The sequence below is a fragment of the Hyla sarda genome, chromosome 13 (assembly GCF_029499605.1).
Source record: "Hyla sarda isolate aHylSar1 chromosome 13, aHylSar1.hap1, whole genome shotgun sequence".
Taxonomy (NCBI): Eukaryota; Metazoa; Chordata; class Amphibia; order Anura; family Hylidae; genus Hyla; species Hyla sarda.
The window spans coordinates 16120248-16137968 of NC_079201.1; the positions used below are offsets into that span (position 1 = coordinate 16120248).

Consider the following 17721-nt stretch of genomic DNA (forward strand, 5'->3'; position numbering starts at 1 on the left):
CCTCCTATCCCGTCCTCCTATCCCGTCCTCCTATCTCGACCTCCTTTCCCGTCCTCCTTTCCCGTCCTCCTATCCCGTCCTCATATCTCGATCTCCTTTCCCGTCCTCCTTTTTCGTCCTCCTATCCCGTTCTCCTATCCAGTCCATCTATCCCATCCTCCTATCCCATCCTCCTATCCCATCCTCCTATCTCGACCTCCTATCCCGTCCTCCTATCCTGACTTCCTATCCCGGTCCTCCTATCGCGTCCTCCTATCCCAACCTCCTATCGCGTCCACCTATCGCGTCCTCCTATCCTGACCCGTAATATGTGTACCAGTTATTGAAATATCTCCAGCCGTACGGAAGTTATGTGGGAACATACCTTTCCCATTGATTTGCATGGGACTTTAAACAAAAACCCCGACCCTCACAAATGGGGGTAGTTAAGGGTTAAATTAACTATCCTATATTTTAAGTGGACATATAAGTAACATGTGACCAAGTATTATCGAAATATCTCCAGCCGTTTGGAAGTTATGCAGTAACATATATTTCCCATAGACTTGTATGGGACTTTAAACATAAACCCCGCCCCTGGCACATGGGGGTGAGTAAGGGTTAAATCACCTATCCTATGTTTGTTGTTGACATATAAGTAACATGTGTGCCAAGTTTCATGTTAATATCTTTAGCCGTTTGGACGTGATGCTGGAACATACACACATACATACACACATACATACATACACACACATACATACACATACATACACACACACATACATACACATACATACACATACACACATACATACATACACACACATACACACATGCATATACATACACACACACATACATACACACACACATACATACACACATACATACACACACACATACATACACACACACACATACATACACACACACACATACATACACACATACATACATACACACACATACATACACACACACATACATACACACACACATACATACACACACACATACATACACACACACATACATACACACATACATACACACACATACATACACACACACGTTGAGTTTTATATATATATAGAGTATTCTAACTTTCTCATTTTCATTTTACCTAAATAATTCTAAAATGTTATATTCATTTTTGAATAAAACTTTATAGTATTAAAAAAAGAATGACAGGATAGAAATATGTTTCCCCTTTCCTAAGGATAGGGGATATGTGTCAGATAGCGGAGGGTCCAACCGTTGGGACCCCCACTATCTACTGTACTGGGCCCCGGCACTCTACTGAATGAGGCATACATTCCCAGTTAGTTTCCAAGACATCTAGTTTGAAGTATACACTGACTTGAAGATAAAGCCTTCTGAAAAGTTGGTGAGAGAGCTGCTTTACATATCCTTTCTTCCCAGAATTCCCAGTGAAGCATCTATAGACTATAATTCTCCGCACATCTTTATGTTATATCCCACACACAAAAAAAAAAAGTTATATGTTACTTAGTTCCTAATTCTGACCATGTACATATACTTTTTGTGTGTCTAGCACCTATATTTCTCTCTCAGATACCTTATAGCTGTTGCTCACTTGTTTTGTCATTCTATGCTCTGGAGGGGGCGTGTCCTCACTCTGCATGACTCATCTTCCTCCCCGAGTGTGCTGTGCTGGGTCTCTTCATCCAATTACTACAGGCTGCTCTGTAACCCCCTCCTCTCTGTTTTAAGGGTACGTTCACACAAGCAGATTTTCGCAGCATATTTCGCTGCGGATCCGCTGGTGAAGGCCTGCTCTATGCTGTCTTTACATGTGCCTGCTCGTAGCGGCAATACGCTGCTATGAGCAGACACACTGCCATGTGTGAGTTGCAGTATACTCGCATATCGCGGGAGCTCTCTGCCTAGCTCAGAGCAGGGAGAGTGGCAGCGATGTGCGAGTATGCCGCGCACATCGCTGCAGTGTGTCTGCTCGTCGCGGCATATTTCCGCGACGAGCAGGCACATGTAAAGACAGCATAGAATGGGCCTTCACCAGCGGATCCGCAGCGTAAAATCCGCTGTAAATCCGCTAGTATGAACGTACCCTTTTTTTTTTTTTTTTAAATAAGCCATGATTTCTATAAAAAGGAAATAACATTTCCTTATGAAGTATATTAGAAAGGTTAAAGTAGTACTCTAGTGCAGAGTATTCCTGCTCCGTCCTGCCCGGGCTGCTAAATAAATGAAAATGAACCATCACTCACCTCCCTGGGTTCCTGCGGAGCGCCACTACAAGCTGATCGGTCCTCCGGTCCATCTCCTTCATACTTCCGGGTGTAACAAAGCGTCACATGGCGCTCAGCCTATCGCCGGCCGTGGCGATGTTCTGCCTCGGCCGGCGATAGGCTGAGCGCCATGTGACGCTTCGTTACACCCGGAAGTATGAAGGAGATGGACCGGAGGACCGATCAGCTGTAGTGGCGCTCCGCAGGAACCCAGGGAGGTGAGTGATGGTTCATTTTCATTTATTTAGCAGCCCGGGCAGGACGGAGCAGGAATACTCTGCACTAGAGTACTACTTTAATATTTTGCTAAGATGTACAACATATAAAAAGTTTTTGAATCTGAAAGTGCCCATTTAGGGAGAAACATTAGTCTTAAAATAAGAGGGTCCGTGTTAGAACAGAAATGTGTATCCTTCTATCAATAGACTACTTGACTATGTACAGTTGGCTACTGGACCAAAAAGAGAACATTCCAGATGATACCTTTCAACCCTTTATACTGCATACATCTAATCTCCACAAGTTTCCTCCTGCCTAACCATACATATGTCCTAACTACAGCCGCCTGCTAGGTGATTTCCACTTTCCCGGACTTGCTTGATGGTTCATTGCTTTTGGAAGCAGGTCTAGATGTTGCACAATTACACAATGGGCTCTTCTTCAACCTCTTGCTTACTCTTGGATCTTGGCATATACCCACCAATTATAATACGGCTTTGTTGATACAAGTCCTTTACTCTACCACTAGAGCAATGCTAGGAATTGTAACAATTAGCACCTCCATTCTTTTCTTAATACTCATGGAAGCCAAGAATGATGTTCAACAGAAAGCCTTGAGGCAGGGATTTGGTTCTTTCCGCCCTCTCAGGCCTTGCGCGAGGTATAACCAAGGGGGAATAATCAAAAACTGTCTTACTCTTACACAGTGTAAATGTATACACCATATTTTTTACAGTGCTCAAGAGAGGTACAAAAAATGTCTAAAAAGTATTTATTATCTTCCCCAGTATATCAGTTGTTTCTGAAGTGCTCCTTTATAGAGGTTGTCTAGGGAAAACAAAAATGTTCTCTATGCCTGGGGCGAGGTGTGTGTAAAAATAAAAAACATGCAATACTCACTTCCATTTGCTCCCCTGCAACTGCCACACTGATGCTCCTTGTCCTCTTCTGATCTGTGCTTATTCCCAGTCCCCACAAGACCGCTCAGCTAGTCACTCACTGATTGGCTGAGCAGGGCAACTCCTCTTGGGGTTAGGATGTCACAGGAACCATGAAGAAGGATCAGGAGTGGTTGTGTGGCATCTGTGGGGGACCGGAGATGGTGAGTCAATCTGTTTATTTGTCAATCTGCTTGAAACCTAAACTGTCTGCTTTTTTCTCATAACAACCAATCACAGGTCAGCTTTCATTTTTACCAGAGCTGTTCAGATATGAAAACGAAGCTGTGATCGGTTGTAATGAGCAAAGCCAGACAGTTTTGGGCAGATTGATACATCTGGACCATTGTGTCCTTTGCAGGGAAAATGTATTGTTGCATGACTACCATTCATGGTCAAAGCAAGAGCCAATAATATTTTGTGGCTCTTTCTCCCTTTAAAAAGGGGGTTCCGGGACTTAAAGGGGTTATCCAGGCAAAAACTTTTTTTTTTATATATATATATCAACTGGCTCCGGAAAGTTAAACAGATTTGTAAATGACTTCTATTTAAAAATCTTAATCCTTCCAATAGTTATTAGCTTCTGAAGTTTTCTGTCTAACTGCTCAATGATGATGTCACGTCCCGGGAGCTGTGCATGATGGGAGAATATCCCCATAGGAACTGCACAGCTCCCGGGACGTGACATCATCATTGAGCAGTTAGACAGAAAACATCAACTCAAATTCAGAAGCTAATAACTATTGGAAGGATTAAGATTTGTTAATAGAAGTAATTTACAAATCTGTTTAACTTTCTGGAGCCAGTTGATATATATATAAAAAAAGTTTTTTCCTGGAATACCCCTTTAATTATTGATTGTCTACCCATAGGATAGGCCACCAAGATCAGATTAGAGGGTCTATGATCAGCATTACCACCAATCAGCTCTATGAAGAGGATTCTGTGGTTGAGTGGGCACTGTGGCCTCTTCTTTACCAGGGATGATATTGTACTTTCTTTGGTGGCTGCTGTGGCCGGGTTCTGCAGCTTACTACGTTCAATTTAATATGACAGTGCCATGTGTACTACCAGGCAAAGCCGCAAAAAAATGGGTGCTACTGTGCTGATGGTCTTGGGCAAGTACTGCGGCACCTTCAATCAGCTGATTGGTGGTGAGGCTGGGAGATGGACACCCACTGATCTTAATTGCCTATCTTATAGTGGCCCCACGCCTTTAAAGGGGTACACCGGTGAAAATCTTTTTTCTTTTAAATCAACTGGTGGCAGAAAGTTAAACATATTTGTAAATTACTTCTATTAAAAAATCTTAATCCTTCCAGTACTTATTAGCTGCTGAACGCTACAGAGGAAATTCCTTTCTTTTTGGAACACTGATGACATCACGAGCACAGTGCTCTCTGCTGACATCTCTGTCCATTTTAGCAACCATGCATAGCAGATGTATGCTAAGGGCAGCATGGTGGCTCAGTGGTTAGCACTGCTGCCTTGCAGTGCTGGGGACTTGGGTTCAAATCCCACTAAGGACAACAATAAATAAAGCGTTATTATTATTATTATAATAACGTCAGCAGAGAGAACTGTGCTCGTGATGTCATCAGAGAGCATTCCAAAAAGAAAAGAATGTCCTCTGTAGTATTCAGCAGCTAATAAGTACAGGAAGGATTAAGATTTTTTAATAGAAGTAATTTACAAATATGTTTAACTTTCTGCCACCAGTTGATTTAAAAGAAAAAAGGTTTTCACCGGAGTACCCCTTTAACAAAACGTTATATTTCCCGATCTCCTCATACACATGGCAGAACAATCATGTGTACACAATGGAGAGAGGAGGGGTAAGCAGCTGGCAGAGTCTTCTGATGGTGGCTTATCTCTAGAAGAACAAAAGGGTTGGGGAGTTGGAATCCAACATGGTTGACCCGACATCATCTGTCAGGGAAGAGTTGGGTGACCCCACACACTTTAGACAGTCGGCCGGTCCTGAAGAAGTTAGCAGGTTCAGATGACCTTTGACTTTGAAAATGTATGGGGGGACTATAAGGGTAGGCCATCAAAATTTAAGTCCCAGAAAACCCTTTCAGGAGTTTGACATTCTATTGTACCAGGGCATGCGGGATTGTAGAGTTATAAAATCACAGATAAAGATCATTTATTATAGACAACACCTTATCTTCTGTACAACAAATCATGTATACTCTGGAGACACATGTAGGAATATTAGTGGATTCTGTGGTCTATTAGGGTGGAACACAATCCTCTAAGGGGGGTCCCGGAGTGACCTTTTAATAGACTCTCTAACCTTGATCTCTTTTATCTGCTAACCCTTGGATCTCCATAAGTTACTGTCCTGCTGTCTCTCTGGCTTTCATTAGCACGTGCATCTTGGCCTTTTCCACTTCTTCATGTGATTTTTTTTTTTTTTTTTGCCATATTGACATTGTTATCTCACTTTAAGGATGACATAGTGCAAGAATACAGTGGTCCCTCAAGTTACAATATTAATTGGTTCTGGGACGACCATTGTATGTTGAGACCAGAACGCTATGGAAACCTGGTAATTGGTTCTAAAGGCACCAAAATGTCATCCAAAATTAGGAAAAAGTGAGAATTAAAGAAAAACAAATAGATAGCTAATATAGATAAAGCAAATCCTTACATATAAAAGTAATAAAGATCTGCTGGGAGCTGTAAATCACTGTCTATGTCAGTGTTTCCCAAGCAGGGAGCCTCTAGCTGTTGCAAAACTACAACTCCCAGCATGCCTGGACAGCCAAAGGCTGTCCGGGCATGCTGGGAGTTGTAGTTTTGCAACAGCTGGGGACAACCTGCTTGGGAAACACTGGTCTATGTAGAGGACAGGAGCTTCTTCAGGGTCCTGTACAGTACACACAGTGTCCTAAAAAAGTAACATGGAGCCGCCCTATCCTGGTGTCCAAAGGAGCAGCTAACTCTGGCACAGGTAAAGAGTACAGAACATGTAATACCTCCCTGTACTGTAGGGGGCACTACCAGACACCAGTCAGTGCATGCACTTCAGTAATACAGGTACAGAATAGAACAGAACATGTAATACCTCCCTGTACTGTAGGGGGCGCTACCAGACACCAGTCAGTGCATGCACTTCAGTAATACAGGTAAAGAGTACAGGACATGTAATACCTCCCTGTACTGTAGGGGGCACTACCAGACACCAGTCAGTGCATGCACTTCAGTAATACAGGTACAGAATAGTACAGAACATGTAATACCTCCCTGTACTGTAGGGGGTGCTACCAGACACCAGTCAGTGCATGCACTTCAGTAATACAGGTAAAGAGTACAGGACATGTAATACCTCCCTGTACTGTAGGGGGCGCTACCAGACACCAGTCAGTGCATGCACTTCAGTAATACAGGTACAGAATAGTACAGAACATGTAATACCTCCCTATACTGTAGGGGGCACTACCAGATACCAGTCAGTGCATACACTTCAGTAATACAGGTACAGAATAGTACAGAACATGTAATACCTCCCTATACTGTAGGGGGCGCTACCAGACACCAGTCAGTGCATGCACTTCAGTAATACAGGTACAGAATAGTACAGAACATGTAATACCTCCCTGTACTGTAGGGGGCGCTACCAGACACCAGTCAGTGCATGCACTTCAGTAATACAGGTAAAGAGTACAGGACATGTAATACCTCCCTGTACTGTAGGGGGCACTACTAGACACCAGTCAGTGCATACACTTCAGTAATACAGGGGTTTTACCAGTGAATATCCATTCTGATTGGTTGGATCTTCCAGCCATTGACATGTCTCACAGATCTGGACTGTCCGTAGCATTGTATGTTGAGTCTGGTTTCAACATACAATGGTCCAGAAAAGACCATTGTATGTTGAAACTATTGTATGTTGAGGCCATTGTAAGTTGAGGGATCACTGTACCCTGCCCTTAATACATTGCTGATAACCGGGGTCTTCATTATCCTACGGGATGACGAATGATGTTCTAAAATTCTCCGAGCAGACGTCTTATATAGAAGAGCACAGTTTTCGCCCGACGAGCGTGGCCGCATATACGTATGTTCCAGATACCGCCGTGATTTATCATTTCCCCTCAGTATGCCCACTTTGGTGTAATCCAATTCCTAGAACTAGACTCTGATTTTAGGGAAGGTCACAACATGGTCAAACCTACATATGGAAGACTTTTGATGCACTAATCTATACGTGCAAAGGAAATCGTGGACCATCTGTACACACAACTCTTTTCTGTATTCCCACAGCAAGGGGAGGATTTTCTTCATCTAGGACAACATATCATTTTGCTTTCCTCTATCTAGTTGGGTAATAGCAGGTATTGGAAGAAAATGTGGACGAATTTTGGCGCTGGAACTCTGGATATTAAGAAAATCAGGAACACATCCGCATTCCTTTCAGAGGCTTTATTGTGAATACATAAGCTACGCGTTTCTGGTCCGAACCGGACCCTTCGTCAGGCAAGATACACCTTGCCTGACGAAGGGTCTGGTTCGGACCAGAAACGCGTAGCTTATGTATTCACAATAAAGCCTCTGAAAGGAATGCGGATGTGTTCCTGATTTTCTTAATATTTAGAGTTCCAGCGCCAAAATTCGTCCACATTTTCTTCCAATACCTGCTATTACGTTACACCGGGACAGCGTGCCTGCTACCAGAGGACTGAGGCTGCGGACCTGGGAATTGTTACCATACCACGCTTTTTAGGTGTTGTGTCCTGAGCGCAACGCCCTCCGGTGAGTTTAACCTTGAATACGTGTAAACTCAATTTTTAAACGTTCTTCACTAGGGGCGCAATTTCCCTCTTTCTTTATGTTTCTATCTAGTTGCGAGGCTTGTTGGCAACCCCAAGAACATGAGGGACACGCCTTTCTACTCCCCCAATTTATGCCCCTCGATGCGACGCTCTCTCACCACAGCAATGGGTTGATTCACTTTGTTCACGATTTTCTTTGGATCGGGACCAAGAAAATGGCATGCCGTGATAGTTTATGGCCTCTTATGTCATACTCAGGCCTCATGTAAATGGCTATATTATGACTGGATGTGTGAGTTGTAAAGAGTCGTAGTAGGGCACCTATGGGGCCTCTGTTGTACCTCAGTAGGCCTCTGATCTCACACAGGGGTTTCATATGGAAAAAATGTGCGCTACATCCAATGCCATATTATGATGTGGGATATTCTCCCCTTGAAGCACTGGTTTTAGGTGGCATAATCCCATAAAACAGTACCTCATTGCTGGAAGGCTGTACTAATATAATAAAGCCAATATAATAATGTATATATATGCAGATGCAGGATATCGTGATCAGAACCTACCGAAGCTTCAGTGCCATAAGCCAAATTTTTTCCCAACCGGCGTGCCTCCAGCTGTTGTAAAAACTACTTCTTCCAGCATGCCCGGACAGTATGATGTACTGGAGAGTTAATGCAAATGTATTTAAATGTATTGCACCACTTTAAATGCATACACTGAGGTATTAAATTGTAAAGGGTTAATATTTCTGCATTTACTGTACCCAGATGAATGATGCTTTGGTCACATGATACCCCTAACCAATGCTTGCAGTAGAAGTCCCTTTGACCGAACTACCTCTCCAAGGAGAAGGGGTGGACCCAAATCTGTTAGCAATAGTCTAGGCCTGGCAACATCTCCTAGCTTTTGCTATTGCTAGGCAAACTTACTAAGCCCCATGCGTACAACCTAGGTCACTGTTTCTCAACCAGGGGTGCCTCCAGCTGTTGCAAAACTACAACTCCCAGCTTGCCCGGACAGCCTTGACAGCTGGAGGCACCCTGGTTGGAAAACACTGACCTAGGTAAAGTCCGGTCTACAATCAAGTCACTGTTACTGTCCACGTATGAGAATACTGTCCAAGAAGGTCTTTCTTATGTTTCCTCAGAGAGGAGAAGTTGAACAAGGGTCTCTCTGCAATCTCTCATGAAGGTTTTCCTGCCACGTCCGTCCAGGTTTCTTGTGGCAGAACCATTGTTGTGTAATTAAAGAAAAGTCTGCATCACAGGAAGGCAACCTGAGAAAATCGTAATGAGTAGTTTCAATTTGGACTTTGAACACCCACATACATTTGCTAATAAGCACCTCAAGAATTGCTATATCCAGTTAAGCTGACCAGAGGTCCCATTCCGGCACTTCGTATACGGGAATGGCTACCATGACAAAAGATTAGGAAGCATTGGGTCCACCTTGCCATGTGACATTATCAATTAACGGACTACAACTCTCAGCTAACCTGTACATAAGCATCCCTATACCCAGTACTACCACCGCACTAATATAGACAGCTTTGTATCTCCAAACCAGAGCTACACTCCAAGTGGACATTTATTCCCCAATAGAAAAGGGAAGAAAGCTGCTGCCAGACACCAGGCTAAAGGAGTTATCCAGGAATTGAAGAACAGACCTAATTTCTTTCAAAGACTGCCCCCTGTCTGTCTCCACTTTGGGTGTGGTATTACAACTTGGCTCCATTCACTTTAATGGAACTGAGCTGTAGAACCACACCCAACCTGGAGACAGACAGGAAGGGGTCTTTGAAAGAAATTCTCTCTCTTTTTCGATTCCTGGATAACCCCTTTAAAGGGGTACTCCGGTGCTTAGACATCTTATCCCCTATCCAAAGGATAGGGGATAAGATGCCTGATCGCGGGAGTCCCGCCGCTGGGGACCCCCGGGATCTTGCACGCGGCACCCCGTTTGTAATCAGTCCCCGGAGCGTGAACGGAGCGTGACATCACACGGGGGCGGGGGCGTGACATCACACGGGGCCGGGGGCGTGACATCACACGGGGCGGGGGCGTGACGTCACACGGGGGCGTGGGCGTGACGTTACACGCCGCCCGCCCTGTAGTCGCCGGTAATCAGTCCCGGAGCGAACATGCTCCGGGGACTGATTACAAACGGGGTGCTGCGTGCAAGATCCCGGGGGTCCCCTGCGGCGGGACTCCCGCGATCAGGCATCTTATCCCCTATCCTTTGGCTAGGGGATAAGTTGTCTAAACACCGGAGTACCCCTTTAATCCTCCTCTTTCCTCTGCCCCCTCCAGACAGCTCTAGTTTCTGCTTATTTCCCTGAGAACAAAATGATCACACAGTTAAAATCCAACATGCCTGATCCTTCTCTCCCACAAATCTGCTGCCGCGGATAAAAGTCGGGAAGCCCCCATACATGTTGCCAAAATTGGCAGGTTCGACCGACGTTAATCTTAATAGGCCGTTCAAAAATCCACACCCTCGCCAGGTGAACGGAAATGATGTTAAAGGGGTACTCCGGTAGAAAACTTTTTTTTTTTAAATGATCTGATGCCGGAAAGTTTAAAAGATTTGTAAATTGCTTCTATTTAAAAATCTTAATCCTTTCAGTACTTATTAGCAGCTGTATGCTACAGAGGAAATTGTATTCTTTTTGAATTTATTTTTTGTCTTGTCCTTCGTGCTCTCTGCTGACACCTCTTTCCAGAGCAGAATAGGTTTGCTATGGGGATTTTCTCCTGCTCTGGACAGTTCCTGATACGGGCATCAGGTGTCAGCAGAGAGCACTGTGGTCAAGACAAAAAAAGAAATTCAAAAAGAATAGAATTTCCTGTGTAGCATACAGCTGCTAAAAAGTACTGAAAGGATTAAGATTTTTAAATAGAAGTCATCCACAAATCTCTTTAACTTTCTGGCACCAATTGATTTAAAAAGAAATGTTTTCCACCGGAGTACCCCTTTAAGACGCAGCACTTTCTGCAGTGAAATCTGCGTTGTGTGGACCCATCCTTTAGGATTCTTTTCATTACATGGGACTTTGTCCTGGATATTGCTATCATCTTGTTTGTATTAGCCAGTAAAGCTCTTCTGCATCTTCCATGGCGCTCATTGAGGCTCGTCATAAATACGGCCCTAGCCCATTACATCTCATTGTGGTGTTTAATAGCGTTTCCTATGGAGAGCGCCGGTTGCTGGTTTAGTGCCTTTATATCGGGAATAATAGCATGGTGTATGATCTCCGTATTACAGACAAGCTGAAATGTGCTCTTTGGAAAACACAATAGTTTGGCCAGGAACGCGCACCTGCAGACATGAAAGGCCGACATAAGAGAAGGCTTTGTCGCTGTGTCTGCGCCAGCTCAGATTTATGGGTCATTTATTTCAGCTCCATACATCCACGCTGGACGCTTATTATAAAATCCTGGCAGAGCTCTGCTAAATCCCCAAAACAATAATGTAGCCTGCACTATCATAGATGTAACTAGGGTACAATAAAGGTCGCCTGTTCTTTATCCCTGTACTGTGCATTACACAAAGGGTTATGACTCCGACATCGCTTTGATGCATTAATATCCATGTTCCCCTTAGCTGAATCTTTTCATGACATTCTGATCCATTCTGCTCTGTTTATTATCTATTATTCTTTACTTCTATATTGGAATCAAAACAATCATAGAGTGAGAACTCACCGAGGCTTTAAAGGGGTACTCCGCCCCTGGACATCTTATTCCCTATCCAAAGGATTGGGGATAAGATGTCTGATTGCGTGGGGGTCCGGCTGCTGGGACCCCTCGCAGACTCCGGGCCGGCACCACGGCTTACGATAACATGCCACGCCCCCTCCATTCATGTCTATGGGTGGCTGTGGTCGCCTGTCATCCGGCACAGAGCGGAGTTCGATCCGTGCACCGGTAGACTGGGGTGCTGTGCCGGAGATCAGCCGGACCTCCGCGATCAGACATTCTATCCCCTATCCTATGGATAGAGGATAAGATGTTTAGGGGGCAGAGTTCCCCTATTAACCCCTTCGAGGACACAGACAATTTTAATTTTTTTTCTCTTCGCCTTTTATAAGACATACCGTATTTTTCGCCGTATAAGACGCACTTTTTCTTCCCCAAAACTGGGGGGAAAAAGTCGGTGCGTCTTATACAGCGAATACACCCGTATCGCGGCGGTCCCTGCGGCCATCAACGGCCGGGACCCGCGGCAAATACAGGACATCACCGATCGCGGTGATGCCTTGTATTAACCCTTCAGACGCGGCGATCAAAGCTGACCGCTGCGTCTGAAGGGAAAGTGACACTAACCCGGCTGTTCAGTCGGGCTGTTCGGGACCACCGTGATTTCACCGCGGCGGTCCCGAACAGCCCGACTGAATAGCCGGGTTAGTGCTTACAGGACACCGGGAGGGACCTTACCTGCCTCCTCGGTGTCTTCTCCGTTCAGGGATCCCCTGTATGGCCGGCACTCTCCTTCCTCGTCATCGCGTACGTGCGTCGGCGTGCGTAACGACGTGATGGCGGCGACGGAGAGCGAGGATACCCGGCCGGCAGCAGAGACGTTCCGGAGCCACGGGGACACGGCGACAGCGATGGAGCGACATCCAGGGCAGCGGTGACGGGTCCGGAGCGGCGGGGACACGTGAGTATTACCTCCTATGCAGTGGTCTTCAATCTGCGGACCTCCAGATGTTGCAAAACTACAACTCCCAGCATGCCCAACGGCTGTCCGGGCATGCTGGGAGTTGTAGTTTTGCAACATCTGGAGGTCCGCAGGTTGAAGACCACTATTGGGTTCAAAATCTTTATTTTTTTAGATTTTGCACCTATAAATTGGGTGCGTCTTATACGCCGGTGCGTCCTATAGGACGAAAAATACGGTAACTATTTAATTTTTCCATCCACAGACTATATGAGGACTTTTGTTTTCCACAACAAATTGTTCTTTGCTATGACACTTTTCAATTAAAATGTTTGGCAAAGTAAAAAACATACACACATACACACATATATATATATATATATATATATAATGTAATTTTGCTACTTTGGTGGGGGGTGTTTTTACGCAGTGCACTTTATGGTAAAACTGACATGTTTTCTTTATACTTTGGGTCAATACCAATCCAACGATACCCAAGCGTACATGCTTTTTTATTATTGTAAAAAATAAAATAAAATAAAAATAAAATAAAAAATATGCTTACATTTCCCCTATTCTGAACCCTATAACTTTTTTATTTTTAGGAATATAGGGCAGTATGAGGGTTATTTTTCTGCACCGTGATCTTTAGTTTTTTTTTTGGTTACACTTTTGCCTATTTGTGACTTTTTAAGAATTTTTTTTCTGGGCTGTGTAGCGACCAAAAAGCAGCATTTTAAGGCTGTTATTTTCTTTTTATTTGCGTCATTCACCAAACGGGATGATATTTTTATAGTACAGACATTTCCACACTCGCCGATACCAAAACTGTTTGTTTATTTATTATTCTACAAATGTTTTTTTATTTGTAAAATGGTAAAATGAGAGGGGGGAGTGGGTTAAACTTTTTTTTAGGGTAGGGGCTTATTTATTATATTCTTTAAAACATTTTTTAACACGTTTTAAGTCCTATAGGGGGACTCATATAAGCAATCATTGGATTGCTTTCACTGTTCAGTTGAGTATGCTCCCCCTTTGGCTGTCTGCCAGGCATGCTGGGAGTTGCCGTTTTGCAACAGCTGGAGGCACCCTGGTTGGAATAAGGTTCTGCATTCCATTCCTTTTTTCCCAACCTGTTTCAGTCCCTGTACTGCCAACATAAGTGGTTCTTTAAAGAGACAGCGGTCAGGGCGGGGGCCTTCCTATTAAGAAAAGTGTTGATGGCCGATTGGAAAGATAACATCCAGAAAGGGCTAATTGGAATCCGGAAGGGAGTTTTAGTTTCCGCAGCTGATAAATACCTACATTTCGACGATTTATAAAGTTTACTTGGAATAATTTTTTTTTTAAATGTTACAAAATTAAACTAAAACACATTTTTCGGCAGCCAAATAGTCCTTATTCCTAATGCAATACATAAAAGTGCACGGGACAGGATTTGTGACTTGTTTAAAGCAGGCTTCGGCTTGAACAGGATGCAGGACAGGATTGGCCTGAATTTAAAGGGGTACTCTGCCCACAGACATCTTATCCCCTATCCGGCCACTGGGACCCCTCACGGTCTTTGGCCAAGTGGCGGGACCCCCGCGATCAGACATCTTATCCCCTATCCTTTGGATAGGGGATAACATGTCTGTGGACAGAGTACCCCTTTAACTGGACTTAAGAAAAACACACTTGACTAGGTATATGTCTACCTAGCGGGAGCCGAACTAGGAGAGATGCGGCTTTCGCCAGACTCAAATTCTGACTAGACCAGCGTTTCCCAACGAGGGTGCCTTCAGCTGTTGCGAAACTACAACACCCAGCATGCCCGGACAACCTTCAGCTGTCCGAGCATGCTGTGAGTTGTAGTTTTGCAACAGATAAAGCCACCCTGGTTGGAAAACACTGGACTAGACTGAACTGGTTTGTTTGGGTCCAGCCCTCTAAGGAGTGGGGTTTAGACTAGGAACTATTTCTACAGCCTTTCTGGAAACTTCTGCATAGAAGCCAGTGATTCTTTCACCTCATACAAGATATGCAAATACTTCACCCTTACTTTCAGAATACCTCAGTGTATGCTGTTATGGCAATTTAATATACAATAACAATTTTGCAACTAAATGCACACTGCCCCACACAGAGAGTCAGACTCACACCAATCTTATATTGATGCAGGATAGGCTAACAATTTTTAGTGACTGGATTACCCCTTTAAATAAGGTGCTGTCTCATTAAGATGTTTGTTCCTGTCCTAAATTGTATTGTTGCCATGCCATGACTAAGAACCATGCGGTTCGAAACGCATCAAAGTTTCTCCTTTGTCTTTCTATCATTCATTACATTTTTTGTTCACTCTTATACAAGCTTAAAGGGGTACTCCGGTGGAAAAAAATTTTTTTTAAATCAACTGGTGCCAGAAAGTTAAACAGATTTGTAAATTAAAAACAACCAAAGAAAACATAGGTGCACTCACCGCAAAGCAGAGACTATCAGGTCTTGAAGTCCAGTGACATGGGTGCCGGGTCACGGCATAGGCACTGGTGAAGTGTGGCGCTCGGAGGCTACGCCGGCAGTTTCGCATGTAAGTGCGTGCTTTTTCTGCCCTCACATTTGTAAATTACTTCTATTAAAAAATCTTTACCCTTCCAGTACTTTTTAGCAGCTGTATGCTACAGAGAAAATTGTTTTCTTTTTAAAAATTTTTTTTGTCTTATCCACAGTGCTCTCTGCAGACACCTCTGTCCGTGTCAGGAACTGTCCAGAGCAGCATAGGTTTGCAATGGGGATTTTCACCTGCTCTGGACAGTTCCTGATACGGGCATCAGGTGTCAGCAGAGAGCACTGTGGATAAAACAAAAATGAAATTCAAAAAGAAAAGAATTTCCTCTGTAGCATACAGCCGTTATCCTGATGTATAATATGTGAGCAAGTACAGTAGTACGCTCACCTGGAGGTGCCATGCTGAGGGCACGACACTGTGAAGAGCCCATCGGGGTTTACTTAGACCCGGGAGAGCGGGAGCAGCAGGCATCAAACCATGGCCCGGGGCCGGGGTGGTGTAGAAACAGTGCGGTAACCGGAAAAAAGAAATAGGTTGGCGCTCAACGCAGAGTCCATATGTTGGATTAATTGTTTCAGGAGCAATTAATTTTCTATTAATCACACATACAACGGGTTTCTAGGGTAATGCAACCCTCTTCCTCAGGTCCATAGGGGGTACGGTAATCGTAACATAAATACAGTTGGATGAGGTCGTAACCCTGGATCCCCACAATCAGACACTTGTCCCCTATCCTTTAAACAATCCCATCTACTTTGTCTATACTGTAATCCGTCTCCTAGCAAAATTCCGCACAGAAAATCTGCAGCAAATCCGTCTAGTGTGCATTTACCCTACTTGCAAAAAAACAAAAACAAACATATGTGACCATCCCTGTGAAAGCTATCACGGTAGCCATATTGGTTCGTAGCCAGATGAAACATGAAACATTACCAAATAAAATCATTACAGAAGGCATGGGTACATTTTGCAGTGGAAAGGCTTTGGCTGTCCGGGCATGCTGGGAGTTGTAGTTTTGCAACAGCTGGAGGCACACTGGTTGGATAACATTGCACTAGAGGTTTCCCCAAAGGTTTTTTTTTCCTCTTCTGTGTGCTGGAGGATGACGGTTTGTGCCATTGACTGTCCGGGCATGCTGGGTGTTGTATTTCTGCAACAGCTGGAGGCACACTGGTTGGTTATCACCGCCATAGAGGTTTCCTCCACAGGGTTTTTTTCCTCTTTTGTGTGCTAGAGAATGAATGTTTGCCCGGCCATGCTGGGAGTTATAGTTTTTAAACAGCTGGAGGCACACTGCTTTACACAACCAGTGTGCCTCCAGCTGTTGCAAAACTACAACTCCCAGCATGTCTGGATAGTCAATGGCACAAACGGTCATCCTCCAGCACACAGAAGAGGAAAATCCCCCCCTGTGGTGAAACCTCAAGAGCAATGTTATCCAACCAGTGTGCCTCCAGCTGTTGCAAAACTACAACTCCCAGCATGTCCGGATAGTCAATGGCACAAACGGTCATCCTCCAGCACACAGAAGAGGAAAATACCCCCTGTGGTTAAACCTCAAGGGCAATGTTATCCAAGCAGTGTGCCTCCAGCTGTTGCAAAACTTCAACTCCCAGCATGCCCGGACAGCCTTCGGCTGTCCGGGCATGCTGGGAGTTGTAGTTTTGCAACAGCTGGAATCACTAATATACATCTACTATTAAGGAGCCCAGTAGAAGAAGAGGTGCCTTCGGCTGTCCGGGCATGCTGGGAGTTGTAGTTTTGCAACAGCTGGAATCACTAATATACATCTACTATTAAGGAGCCCAGTAGAAGAAGAGGTGCCTTCGGCCTTCGGCTGTCCGGGCATGCTGGGAGTTGTAGTTTTGCAACAGCTGGAGGCACCCTGGTCAGGAAACACTGCTCTAACCCGAAGAAGGTTTTTTGGTAGTTTCTAATAACATACATATTGGGACAATATACACAAAAATAAAGCAGAACCTAATTCTTTATGCTGACCGAATTGCTGTGTTGACTTTGCGAATGCAAGGTCAATAGGCAGAAACGCGGAGGTGTCACGAAGAGGAAAGAGCGCTGGTTGTGAAACACAACATATGGACCTGCATTGACTACAAGGCCTTCACCCTTCATCCAGCCTTCTCAGTTCTATTCTATTTTCTGTGCCACCCCTCGAGCTACTCAACCCTCCCTCCCCCCCCCCCCCTTCCCGAAATTTCTGGGTCCTTGGTGCGCAACGCAAGACGCAGGGAGAAATTCTCCGAGTGTTTTCTATAAGGTGCTTTAATCTCAGGAAATAGCAGGCAGTCTGGGATTGGTGCTGGGGA

The 17721-nt window shown here is 44.5% G+C and overlaps 1 protein-coding gene across 2 annotated transcripts in view; it reads left to right on the forward strand.

Annotated features, from left to right (window-relative positions):
* The window catches only part of EMILIN3 (elastin microfibril interfacer 3), a 144328-nt gene that overhangs the window by 105418 nt on the left and 21189 nt on the right, over window positions 1–17721 (forward strand). The window lies entirely within an intron of this gene.